The 13763-nt window shown below is 34.8% G+C and overlaps 1 long non-coding RNA gene across 1 annotated transcript; it reads right to left on the bottom strand.

The window, feature by feature from the left end:
- Positions 1–100: 100 nt before the first annotated feature.
- LOC149269809 (uncharacterized) lies at positions 101–744 on the bottom strand. The gene is made up of 3 exons (XR_016268978.1): positions 597–744; positions 201–520; positions 101–115 (listed from the first exon to the last, which is right to left on the bottom strand). It is a non-coding gene; the product is annotated as an uncharacterized LOC149269809 (long non-coding RNA).
- Positions 745–13763: the final 13019 nt, after the last annotated feature.

The raw sequence follows: 13763 nt of genomic DNA, 5'->3' as shown, positions 1-13763 counted from the left end.
GTTAACACTTCTGTGAGAACCACCGAATGACTCTGCCAACAAATTGCTGAAGTCAAATAACTTCGTCTTTATATGAAAGGTCATTGAATATGCAAAACTAGTTCGATCCAGAGGCCTATATGAAAATAATATATATAAATATATATGTATACAATAAAGAAGGAGATTTTACGATGTGCTTAAGATTATTTTATACTCACATATCTAAATCTGTCTATAGAAAACAGTAGCTAATTCAATTGATATGCATATTCGCAATGGTATAAGCCTTTCTTATAGATGCCTAACCCATTTATTTTTACATATATCTATACTAAATCTTAAGCTTATCACAGCTACGAAGCACTTTTATAATTTTCCCACATAAATTCTAAAGGAATACGCATTTCTTGCAATGTTCAGATATATTTTTATGTAGACATTCTATTGTGAAGTACATAAATCTACACAACTAGACCAACTACTGGCAGGTGCGGCCAACTGCGACCTGAAACCGCCAGCTGAATTATTCCAAGCAAAACTACAGAGATTACAAGAAAAATAGAATTACAACTTTTTGTATATAGATATGAATAAATTAACGATTTCTGTATTACCTGGTAGCAAAAGAGTTCTCATTGTTGTGATATTTGAAATTTGAATGCTATTTGAAATTTGTAATGGAAATCTTTTAGCAATGGCTAAGAACATAAATCGCTTGATTTGCTATGGAGCCTGTATTAAACTAGTTTTAAATGTCATATATTTGCCGTGAAAAACTCTATTATATGTAGTTATGTTCAATTAGAACGAAAAAAAAAAAATTAACACAAAAAAAATTTGAAACAATAATAATAATATTTATTTTCCAACCATATGAAATGTCTACATAAAAGAAAAAGTTACTGTAGTTGGTAGTGGAGGACTGTCTTGTTCCTCATTCCGCCCGTTTCAAACATATGCACAAAACCATCACAGCCAGTGTTCCAGTCTGAATATAAATTATCTCTCCATTAAATATTTATATATTTCCATAAATATATATATATATATATATAGGAATGTATATATTTATTTATTTAATCTCAAATACTCCACAACATCCTAATTTGCCAAACCACAAATTACAGTTCGATTTAATTAAGCACCAACTAATTGCGTAATGCAAACCATAAATGCATAAATATGTTTTTTATTTATTAGTTGATAAACCGACAACAACTAAATCGAAATAAATATAAAGTCGTTGGGCATAATTATTTGTGGTTGGCCATTTTATTGCTAACGCCAAAATCAAATAAAAACATCAAACGCGCCATAATTAAAGCAAACGCAATAATTCCGTTCAATTATACAATATTACCGAAAATAAAATAAAGCAAAAAATAAATGAGGCAATTATAACAATAATAAAAATATAATAAAAAAAAAAAATAATGTCGAACATTAATTACAGCCAATCAGTGTTAATGCCAATAAACAAAAAAATATGTATATATATATATATATATATATATATATATATATATATATATATATATATATATATATATATATATATATATATATATGATGATATAAAACAACAAAATGTGGGATATATTAATGCTGCAGTCGGACGCCACTTGTTAATGGTCTAAAAACAGTTAAACCATTTCTCAAGCGGGCGTTAGGCCTCCAGCATTTGGCTAATTTTATGAAGTGGCCCCCAGTAACATAACTGTCAGGTTTAGGGGCTATCATACAAATATTTAAATTGAGATTTTTCACAATCAATTTTTGTGTACTTTTTGAGTCAGCTGGCAACAACGAAATCTAACAACGAAATCTAGACAGATACAATTAAATATAAATTGATAAATATAATTGATAAATTGAAATATAAAATCTTTAAACAAAAAATATATAAATAAAATAAATTATAATGGTATAAATAATATATACTACATTCATTATTAAAAAAAATTTTGAAAAAATTACATAAAGAATAAAATAAATATTTTAATTTATTCCATTTATATGTTACATATTTTAATTAAAATGAATGAACATATTTATAAATTAAATATAATAATAATATTAATTATTATTATTTATTTCACTTCATTTATAATAATATGAATATTATTATTATATTATTATATAATTAAATTGAAATAAGTGTATATTTTTATAAATTAAATATTAAAAAGAAAACTATTTAAATAACGTTTTAATTTTTGTAAATAATAAATTAATACATAATATACATTTTTATAAAGGAACTAATTATTTAAATAAAGTTTTAATATTTATAAATAATAAATTAATACATAATATTTAGTAGTATTTACAATAAAAAAAAATATTTCTTTCAATTATCTTCGCTATTATTTCTTCTCATATATTTAACAAAATTCTACAATATTTTAAATTTGATAGCGTTTTCGTATAGTGTAGTCTCAATTAAATGCGTCATTTACTCAATGTGTTCTAAATGTGATGGCCTGACTGCTATGGTGGGAGTTTATACACAATTTTTTGTCAACTGATGCGGGCAGTTGTCGGTGCTCTAATTAAGCTCAAGCGTCGCAGTCAGAGTCGGAGTCGGAGTCGGAGTAAGAGTAAGAGTCAGCGTCAGCCTCTGCGTCAGAGTCGGTTGCATAAAGCCTCACTCTGAGGGGAATCATTAGAGCTAATCATGCTGAATGCTGAATGCTGAATGCTCTAATCAGTGTGGCTTTTGCTTGGCAAATCAATTTGTACTCACACTTTCATGTTTTCACTTTCGATTCGACTAATTGAAAACAAATAGGGGCGTGTGTGGTGAGCGAGCCAGGGAAACCGCAAAAATGGCAAAATAGCTGCAGCAACAACGACAACGACAACAAATGGTAATAAAAACGAAAACATCAATTACAAAAGCTGCATGGAAATTGTAAAATTAATGGCTGGAAATTGAGAAAACGTGAAACCACAAGAAATTTCGTATATATAGACATAGATAGATGGACAGATAGACAGGCGTGGGAGAGCACAAAAACAAACTGATTGACAGTGGGTGCTCCAGGTTCGTCTATATCTATATATATTGTATCTATATCTCTCTTTCCCGCCACTCCAGAGACGAGCCAAGTGAAGTAAACAAGCCAAAGTGGGTGCAATTATTATGGAGCAAGAGAAGGTAGAAGAAGAGTTTTTTGGAAATCCTAAAAAAAGCTCTTGCACTCTTGAGGTGTTTTATTTACCAAAACTTTCTTGTAAAAAATTTAGAAATTTTTTATAAAAAATTATATTGATAATAATTTTTACAAAATTCTTTTTAATTATAATAACAATTTTCTCTAATTAGTTTTTCTCTAATATAAATATTTTCCAGCTACATTTTTATATACGTGAAAAATTTTAATTGGCCAACACTTGCCGTTTAGGACCATCAAAGGAAGCTTAATTTCTAGCACAGTTATCGACAAGGCTTAAATTCAAGCAATTAACCGATTAACTTTTGTCTACAGTTCAATAGAACAAAGAGCAAACCCAATTAATTGACAATATGTATAGAGCGCTCTACTGCGTCTAATCGACGTACAGTGAATTCACACTTGAACGAAAATCATAGCTATATTCCTTTTGTCTATTCACTTGAACTATATATAAAAACAAACAGCTTTATATATACTTGGAATTTCTGGAATTAATATTAAAATAGACTCTCTAGAAATGTAAACCAAATCAGAATTATTTCAATAAATTGATAGCTTGCCAAACTGTTTGGTAACTCAGATAGCTAAGACGCATGCGAAATGTTTAAACAATTAGCCATTAACTTTAACCAACTGGCAGTGCAACAAAAAAAAAAAAGTGTTGATAATCAGCTTCAATTAAAATTAAAATTAAAATTGAAATTGTATTTAATAAGCTGTCGCGCTGCCATTAAATCGAATGCAAATTCAATTAAACTTAAACCATATGAATATGCAACAATTTGTCATGCTAGAAAAAAAAGTGAGATGGAGCGAGAGAAAGAGGGAGAAGGCAAATCATTATGTGACACTTTAATTAACTTTGAGTAATTATAATAGCGCTGGCTAACGAAACTCTCGCCGATGCTGAACGTGAAATAGGCGCATATATGTAGGAATCTGGGATTGAGAGTTTCTTTTAAAGGCCCGAGGTTGAAATGTTATATAGGAACTATATATTTGAATCAAGATATATAAAAAATGCTAAAAGCAATTATTATAATTTACCTTTGGTTTAGCAATCGTGTTAGTTGGTAATTAAAATCATCTATAAAAATGTATATTTCATTTATTTATATATTAATTTATATGCTATCTAGCTTACTTCTAAATATGCTTACTCCAATTATATATATTTTCCGTCTATTACCTATACACACAAAATGCCTCTCATATAACATAATTAAAATATTAATAAAGGCGTTATTCTCTTCCTCTCTCCCAAATTTTTTTCGGCAAGTCAGCGCAATTAAAAGTAAATATACACTGAGAACCTTTGCCATTAATTATTTATCTATAAACATATCTATACAAAGACCATATAAAGCTTTATCAACGCAATCAACGATATCCGCTGCCGCCCAGCAAAGTGTAAAAACTACATTAACAAATGAGCTTTGCTGAGATTGTTCGTTTCAGGTGGGCCTCAATAATTCCAATTCAGATTCCCAATTTATTCGCGTTGAGCGGAAATTAATGATTGATAAGCAGCATCAAATGACAAATTAATTGATTGAATGCCCAGACTGAGCATGGGTATTAAATGAAGCTTTGGCACAAAGCAATTTTCCAAATGTTTCTGTCTCTCCTTCTGCCTCCCTCTCCCTCTTCCTCTCTCTGTCTTTGTGTGTGTGCGGTCTATTTATTAGGAATTGTTGACCATCAAATTAATTGGCAAACAATTGCTTTTCACTTTCGGGATCTTAACCCAAATTAATGTAGCCAGACACTGCTAAAGTACTTTTTCGCATAATAACACAGACAGACATAAGTACTTATTATATTTATATATAATATACCTAAATACTGATATTGATTTCATTTAAATTGAAAAACCTTTGATAAGGTACAATTTTAGCCATCATTGATATTTAAGATGGATTCTTGATTGAAGATGTTTGGATTTTTGTCTTTATTAAATGCAATTTTTGATAATTTACAATTTAATATAAAATAAATAATATAAAGATTTGTTGTAAAAAATATTATTTAAATATTTAAATAGACGGCCGGACAGACAGTGAGACAGGCGGACAGGACCAAATCAACCCAGATCGTCCCTCTGATCAAGAATATATATGTGGGGTATATCACGCCTGCTTCTGCCTGTTACATACTTTTAACATTTCCCATTAAACGTATAAAAATAATTTCAAGTGTCTGCTGAGTTATATGCCAAAATCAGATCAACCTTTGACTTCCTACAAGTTCGAATCAATTCTTAAGACTGAACATTTTCAGACAACATTGAAGTGAATTTGTTGCTAGGATCATCTTTTTCTTGTAGGAACTCTGCGTGCACTTTCTTTTTACCACCATCTACCTATAGGATACACTCTCCACCTACTAAAGTCTTTGCATTGATCATTGAGAGTGCTATTAAACTATCTACTGGCACTGCTGAAGGGCAACTCGCCCCCCGCCTGGCAAGTGCTGCTAGCAGGTAGCTAAACAAGGTGTTGCACACCTGGCCGATGTCGATGCGGCCGGCACTTCACTGCTGAGTGGCCAACAACTTGGCCAACAGCTCGGCACTCGGCAGTCGGCACTATCGGATGACTTTTTGAATTGATTCCGATGACAAAAGAAATTAAATCGCATTCGTTGCGCCGCAGGACAGGAAACGGAAACGAAGAAGAAAGAAATGAATGAAATAAAACAAAATACTTTTGCGTCCTTTAAGAGAGAAAAACTCGTGTATAAATATCGTGCGGCGTCTTTCAATGATGCCTGAAGTGAGTCCTATGAATGGCTCCTTGGCAAATTGCCCACGCTAAACGCAGCGTATTTCGGCCCATTGATGGCAAATTCATTTCCATTGATGGTTTTGCAATTTGAAAATATTTGAGCTCAAGCTGGGCGGCAAAGCGCACTGAAATGCGTGCTAGTGACAGCTGCGCTGCTCTAGACACAGGCAGCGAGCCCAAGTTGACAAAGCCAAACAGAAGAGCTACCACAATAGATGGGATAGAGTAATGGATCGGTTAGCTGATGGGCTGCGTGGCTTGTTTGTTCTCATGTTTCGGCTGTTTGTCTTGAGCTTTGCGCAGCTAATTTGACTTGGCCAAACAAACAGAATCATGAAAATATTAACCCAGCCGCTGCCTGCGGCTCGCTGCTCAATGAATCGTAAATGAATCGCAATTTATAAAGTTTACTTTTACAACGAATTTTCGTCAATTTTGAATATTGCTTTAAATTTGTTTTTCTAATCAATCAAGCCTTATCTTTTGAGAGCAAGCAATTACATATTATTTATTTTCAAGTGTTAGTTGCCATAACATATGCAAATAGAAATCAACATTTTATTGTTAAGCCTTCCACAATTTGTTTATTAAATATACAAGTTGTTTGCTTAGCTGCAGCAGGAAGTCTGATAAGATTTCGATTTCTAGTTGTTCGGCTTGCTGATTTCTTTATCAAGCTTCAATTATGCGAGCATATACATACATATATATATACACACATCAAGTAAAGGCATTAATCTCTAACACACAATATAATCTTTTTTATGCTTAAGAGCAAAGAATAAACTTCCTGCGGCAAAAGGTGCCCTTTAAGTAAACACACGCAGCTGTTGCCCTCCGAGCTTCACAGATGCCAATGTTCTAAGCGAAACGGCTCTTGCACACAAGCATATATATATATTATAAATATCAGTAATAAATATATATGAGGGAGTGTGTGCTTATTGGCGAATAAATACTTTAAACACACATGCCTGAAGCTATATCAATAAGCGAATATGCATAAGAGCGTAGGGAGAATAGGGAATCAACTGTAGTGCTCTATACTAGAAATTGGCAGTTCACGACTAGTAGATACCCAGAACGTTCTGTCAAGTTTATAAGTCGAATTAATGTTATGTGGCAATTGCTCTACTTCTCTCAGAGTAAATTATTATTATCTTTAAGGGATGAACGACTTGATATGGGAGATATTCGAGATACTTACACTGCACAAAGAAATTTTATAAAAAAGTAGCTCCCAAAACATTAAAGATATGATTATATAGCAAAAATCCCATACAGTGTGAAATCGTTGAGAGTGAGAAAGTTATTGAGTACTCTAAACAAAATTGATCTAGAAGTTAGAGGATTTCAAATAAAATAGCATAGACATTACAAAAGACGTATATAGATATATATAGAATATAGATTCTAATTTATAAAATATCTTCAGAAATAGCTATATAGTTGCTTTGAGTAACTAATGCCATCAAAGAACCTGAGTACAGAGTATCTTCCAGTAAAGCATGCACGGCTAGAGAATCCCTTAAATAATCTGTTACCACAATCATATTAAAAACAATTTGATTTCAAAGAATTTTCAGCTATTACTCTAATCTAAATTCTCTATGAATAAACACAATATCTCTCTCTCTCTCTCTCTCTCTCTGTCTCTCGCACGCATTCAAAACAATTTCCCGCATTCCCAGCATTGTAGAAAGGTATTTGACATAAAGAAGATTCGATAATGCAGTTTATTCCTCTCGGTCGGCAACATTCCAGAATCAAAGTAAAATCTGAGCCGAAGAAATGTCGAGCAGGGCAGATACGTAGCATAAATAAATAACGAAATGAGTGAGAAGAGCCGAAAAAATAAGCTGAAAAAACTGAAAGTATGCATAAATCTGTCAAACGAAACGGTGTCCAGCAGCGCAGCACAGAAACAGCCACAGAGCTCGCCTCTCGGCTCATTTGGTCGGCTTGAAATGCGACACTTTTGGCCTAAACGATTTCCAGTTAACAGCGGCGCGGGACACAAATTAGAGCAGCGTACAGGTAGACAGACAGGCGAGATTGCGTCAAGTGGTGCTCAGAGCGGACAGGTATTTTATTAGGGTAATGCATATATTACGGTAAAATATGTGCCCCTACGTTATGATTTACAAGCTAAGGGTTAATGCTGCTCTCCCGTGGAATGAAAGTGAAGAGATGCAGCAATACATTTGAGTTTGCATATTTCACAGAAACTAAGTGGGATGATTTACAAGCCAGCATCGGAATTCCTGCTCAATATTGCATCAGCTAGGCGCCTGCATTTATGACAGCCCAAGGGTTAATATCGGAGGAAGAATCGAGAGTGCATTAAAGGAGGCGCCAAGTTTATGACAACTGAAGGAAAGAGACGACTCGAAGGACTGCAGGGGACTGCACTAAAGAGCTGCCTAGCTGTCCTCAGGGAATCTGGTCATATTGAATAAATGAATATATAATAACAGTACAACTTTTTCTTCGACTGCTGCATCTGTATTGATCAAAGCCATTTACTAGTTACCATTATAATCAAGTGGAACAAATAGCATATTCACAGCATTTTTAGTTCTGCAGCCAGATTTGTAACGTCTATTAGCTATGGCTTTTGCGTAAGAGCCGACAGACGACAATCTTACTGATGATGACAATGATGATGACTGTGATGATGTTAATTATGATCATTGGGACCCATTTCCCACACACGCTCTGAGAAAAGACAATGGCTCTCGCTTCTCATTTTGATTACATTATTATTATGATATGATGCATTTCGTCTTTCGGTCGTCGTCTCGCTGCGCTTTTTGGTCGCAGCTTTTCACTGAAATTTATGGTTTCATTTTCACATCAATCGCCGAGCGTATCCCACTCGCACTCGGACTCAACTCAACATCCCAGCACCAGCACCAGCATCAGCATCAACTAGCTACTCGCATGTGTTACGATGATTTTCAACGGTTCGCAGTCAGTCCCGCTCACGCTTTCATTTGCGTTCGGAAAATGACCCACTTCCGGATTAACATGCTCCGCCGGGACGGACAACAACTTTTACTGTCACTACAGTACCCTATTGTTGTTGCTGTTTGTTGTTTTTAGTTGTTGTTTTGTTTCGGGTGGGGATGCATATGAATACGCTAACATTTGCCGTAAAGGGCAACGAGAGTCTAATGAAATTGATATCGGGTTTGTTACCACAGAGAGGAGCGAAAAATTGAGAGGTTACGAAAAGAATTTTAAGTGGAATAATGGACAGGAACTAGACGAGAGAGAAGAAGAAGGACGGAGCACGAATAGAGAGATAGGTATATAGAGTGACTGATAAGCAGAGAGAGAGAGAGAGAGAGAGCGGGAGAGAAAGAAAAATATATACCAAGGGAGATAGAGAAATGTGAAACGAGAGAGAAAGAGAGTGAAATAAAAAGAGAGACGGAGGGAAAAAAACTAATACGGAGAGTGAGAGAGAAAACCAAAGAGCGAACGATAAGCAGAGAATAAGAAAGATAGACGGAGTGAGAGACATAAAAATTAAAAACAAATTAAAGTTTAATATAAATATATTATTAATAAGTTTTTACCAATCTCTTCTACTAAAAATATGTCTATGGTAAGGAAGAGTATTAAAACTTCGTTGTGGCTCGAGTTCAATCCATATTTTCATGCAGCAGCGAATCAAGAGCTTCAGAATCATACTCAATGGATCGCAACATCTCTCATCCCATAGAGCTAGAGCTTCAGTTAAGGCTAGGGCTAGGGCTAGAGCTGGATAGCTAGGGATAGTTAATGATGTTGTCGCTTGGCTTGGGCTAGACCAAGCATCCGCTGTGTCCGGTGCATAATTGTTGCATGTTTGTTGCACTTAATTGTAATTTATTTGCCATGCCACAGAATGGAGATAAACACAAAGAACGGAAGCAAATATTTTCCGGTGGAAGCGCACAGGGAAATCTTCAACAGCAACAACAATGAAACAATGAAAAAAGTGACAGCCAGAGAGTGCGAGAGAGCGAGAGGGAGAGCGGGCGAGAGCGAGCTTGCATTGATTGATTGCTGGGCTGCTCCACAGCCGAGACTATCTGTGGCTACCAAAGAGTGGAGAGCATTTAACTGAATGCCAATTGGCTGTTAAAGAAGCTGTTTGCAAAATTGTTGCAGTTCGTTCGCTGCATTTTGTCGGCTTTTGCTTAAAGGCAGAAATACCAATGCGATCGGCTCTGGGCCGGCCAATCAATCGACAAAAGGCCCCAACAGAAGCCAAACCAAAAGCTAATTGGCAGCTAATACGCGAAAAATGCGAATGCGGTGCTGCGCAAAGAACGCGTCCGACAAAAGGAAGCTGCACTTCCTATAATGGGCTGGCTGGCCGACTGCCCGACTGGCTGGCCCAACACCTGAAGCAGCAGCAGCAGCAGTCAATTGGGGGCATCAGTCATCAATCATCAATCAGCAGCCCAAGCCAGGCCAGGCCAAGAGCTGGATCCACGGGTGTCGCTCGTTGCGGGTGCGGCCTTAGTTTTCACACTCAGAGCAGGCCTAATTGACTTGATGCTACAACAACAACAACAACAACTGCTACGACTGCTACAAAAACTACTATAGCAACTACATACACACATACAGTAGACAACTCCGTTAATTAGCTAGCAGCATCCGAACCCTCCTCAAACACAAATCAAAACGGAAATTGTTTATTAAACAAATCTAGCACTGGACTTTACTATGCAATTACTATGTGTATATATATTTGTATAGTGTGACTGATAATGATATTTTGATTGACTTTTGGTATTTCGAATGATGTGTGTGTGTGCGTGTTATTAACATGAAAATTCCCTCTATAAATAAGCTAGATTAGATTACATAATGAGCTGTTTACGCGGAGAAAGGGTGAGGAATTTAAAAAAATTTTTGAATAGAGCAGAATTATGCTAAGGCTGCGCAAATATAAATAGTCTAAAAAAAATATTATTCAATTAAATGCTAAAAATTGAACATAATGGAGTAATCGATTATAATATATAACATATATACATGGGTCATCTATATTATCATAGTAAATAAAAATATAATTGTAAATAAATACCATTCCACACATATTAGCAAAGCACTTACAAATTTCTAATAGCTGGTACCTTTTGGCAAATTATGTATTAATCAGAATATCATTATGATGTTCTCAGCATATCAATAAATGGAATTAGAACAAAGTCGTTCGACCATTCACATCTCTTAGTGAGTCGCATTAGCTCAGTCCAAGCGCAGCTAAAACTCACTCAAGCAAATCGCGTGCTTGTGCGTGGGTGTGTATATATGCAACTGTATGTGTGTAGTTGTGTGCGTGTTTTGTTAGCTCTGTCTGTAAAACAAAGAAGCGTCGAAAGAGTGAAAGAACAGAATGGAATTTTCTAGTCGGGCAATTAATTTATTTCAAAACTTTTATTTGATAGATGAAACATATTTAACATAACAATATCACAGAATTTGCCAAAATAATACCAAATGGTGCAATTATTTAAAATTTAAAGTCTTAAGATTTATGTAGCTAATGAACTAACAAAATTATATTTATGTATTGCCTAATAAAAGTTGGTATAAAAAGTATTTTTTTGTCATATATCAGTTTTTGGAATATACTATAAATAAAGGGCATTAAGCTTAGGCAAGAATATCAACGCAAAAAAGAAAATAATTTTAGATGTCAATAATGCTGATATACCAAGTAATTCTACAAGGGATTATTAATATAACTGATTATCTTACTCAAATAGTATTAAGTATTTTAAGAAATTTCTATATCAAAGACTCCCCATAGCAAAAATTAATTTTTCACATAACTCTGGTAAATTAGCTTCCCACCTGGGCATTATTAACCGCAAGCACATCTCTCTGGCAAATTTGTTAACATGCCCATATGTGAACGTGTGCGAATCAAATTAGTTAGTTATCTGAGCACGTATGCATAGATCTCATTAGGCAGCTTAGCTCATTAATTATGGACACGAACTGCACAATTCCCATAACAATAATGAAATAAGGCTATATATGTATATACGATGTGGGAAATGCACTGAAGACAATGCGTCTCCCGAGCTGCACATGAAAAGTGAAACTGCACGAAATGGAAAAGAAGAAGAAGTGAAAATGGAAAAACACAATTGAAATACTAATAAAAATTGTCAACATCCGTTTCAGAGGCAGCCAAAAACCAGATTAACAATCAACACAAAAGATTCTCCCACACGAGAGCAGAGAGAGAAGACAAAAATTTCAATTATGCAAATGAATTTTTGCGCCTTCGCACGCGCCAAGCTCCAAGCCCCAGCCAGGCGGGGGCGTAGTCTCGGTCTAGATATTGACCACAGGCCACAAGCTGCAGTGTGGGCAGCGGCAAGTAGGCGTCACTTGACTAAATTGATAAAAACTATAGAAATAAAAAATAAAAAAAAAATAAAAAACAAATGCTGCTGCTGCCGGAATTAGGCGCCAAAATTTTGCGTGGTGTCTGAGCTGCTATAGAAAATCGACAACTATCGAATGGGGTATGCCAGCCACAAATGGCAAAATGCATCGCTTAACTGCGGTAATCTGTAATCAGCAGAGTGTAAAAGCCTTATAATCATTGTTAGCCATATATGTGCAACCGACATTAGCTTAGAAGGCGAACGGCATGTAAATTGCTCTGTTGATGGCTTTTTAAAGTTTTCAATTTGCCGCAGATGCGGGTCAAGAGTTGTGAAATGTTTCGCACAGAGACAAAGCCGTTAATGATAATTATGATTATGATTGCAATTGACTAAAAAAAAGATGGCAGCAGCTGAACTTTCTATAGTGCGCGCAGCAGCACCCACAAGTCGTTCGTTATATCATCAGCATATCAACTCGAGATCAACTTCCGTTCGCAGCCTCAGCGAAAGTTATCAACATCTCATTACAGTCAACCTACAACAACTGGAGTCGCCCCCTTTCTCCACTGGGGGTAATTTCAAACGCCAAAACAATGACACATAAATCGACAACAGCAAAAGAAAATCAAGCGTAACAGCCAGAGCTGTTCGGACTAATGTGTACAGGCACTATATATGTGATATACATACATATATATATACTATATGTGTATACATCATATCAAATGATGGCAGCATGTGAAAAGTTGTTTGCAAATTTATGTTTGCATCTTTTTTTTGCTGACAATAGAAAGCAAGGCAACAAGTTGCTCACCATCGCCATCTCCCTCTCTGTCTAGCTCTATTTTCCTCTCTTTCTGCGTCCTATTGAATTACTTGGTAATGTGAGAAAACCAAGTGCAACGTTGACACAATTGCAATTTTCTGAGAGACACGAATACTCGCTGGCTGCCAAAATCTAAATCACAAGCGAATTTCATTTGCTTTACATATATTTGTTTGTATGCCTGCATGTACATAGATTTTTATATATATTTATGACAATTGTACAATTGTCTTGCACGTTTTATAGCTGCTTATTATCCAAGCAACAAAGCCTGAAAATTAGGTTTCAGCTATATATATTATATTCAAAAGCGTAATGCTTATGTGCATTTTAAAAGAAAGTGAAACAGTTTAAGTTATGCAGACAAATACTTTTTGTATACATTTTTAAGTAATTGTATATAAATAAAGTAATAATGGTAATAATGGTAGTTTTGTGTTGCTTATTTTCCAAACAATTGCATGGGAAAATGATATCTTTTTATTTTCCAGTTAAAAGCGAATGGAAACTAGCTGAGAGTGAGAAAAAATAAACATAAATATAATAAATATTTATTTAAATGTGAATGCATTTAGAAGAG

This window comes from Drosophila arizonae, chromosome 3 (genome assembly GCF_054131065.1).
Source record: "Drosophila arizonae isolate 15081-1271.41 chromosome 3, UAZ_ARI_1.0, whole genome shotgun sequence".
Classification (NCBI taxonomy): Eukaryota; Metazoa; Arthropoda; class Insecta; order Diptera; family Drosophilidae; genus Drosophila; species Drosophila arizonae.
Note: the sequence above shows the minus strand (reverse complement) of the source record. Positions and strands in the feature narration are given on the sequence as shown.